The sequence below is a fragment of the Eimeria mitis genome, genomic scaffold (genome assembly GCF_000499745.2).
Source record: "Eimeria mitis Houghton genomic scaffold, Emh_scaff1459, whole genome shotgun sequence".
Lineage (NCBI taxonomy): Eukaryota > Apicomplexa > Conoidasida > Eucoccidiorida > Eimeriidae > Eimeria > Eimeria mitis.
This window is the reverse complement of record NW_013569334.1, coordinates 8,993-9,360: the sequence shown is the minus strand read 5'-3', so window position 1 is coordinate 9,360 and position 368 is coordinate 8,993.

Genomic DNA, 368 nt, shown 5'->3' with positions numbered 1-368 from the left:
AAATAAAATAAAATAAAATAAAATAAAATAAAATAAAATAAAATAAATAAATATGAACGATCCCCTTTGAGTGTATTTCTTGTAGTGCTAGCAACAAACCAAAACCACCAAAACAAACGTAAAACCACCAAAAAAAACAATAAAAAAAAAATAAAAAAAAGGAAATAAACAAAATAAACAAAACAAACAAAATAAATAAAATAAAATAAATAAATAAATACCTTTAGGTCTCTATGAACGATCCCCTTTGAGTGTATTTCTTGTAGTGCTAGCAACAGACCAAAACCACCAAAACAAGCGTAAAAACACCAAAAAAAACAATAAAAACAAAATAAAAAAAAGGAAATAAACAAAATAAACAAAACAAG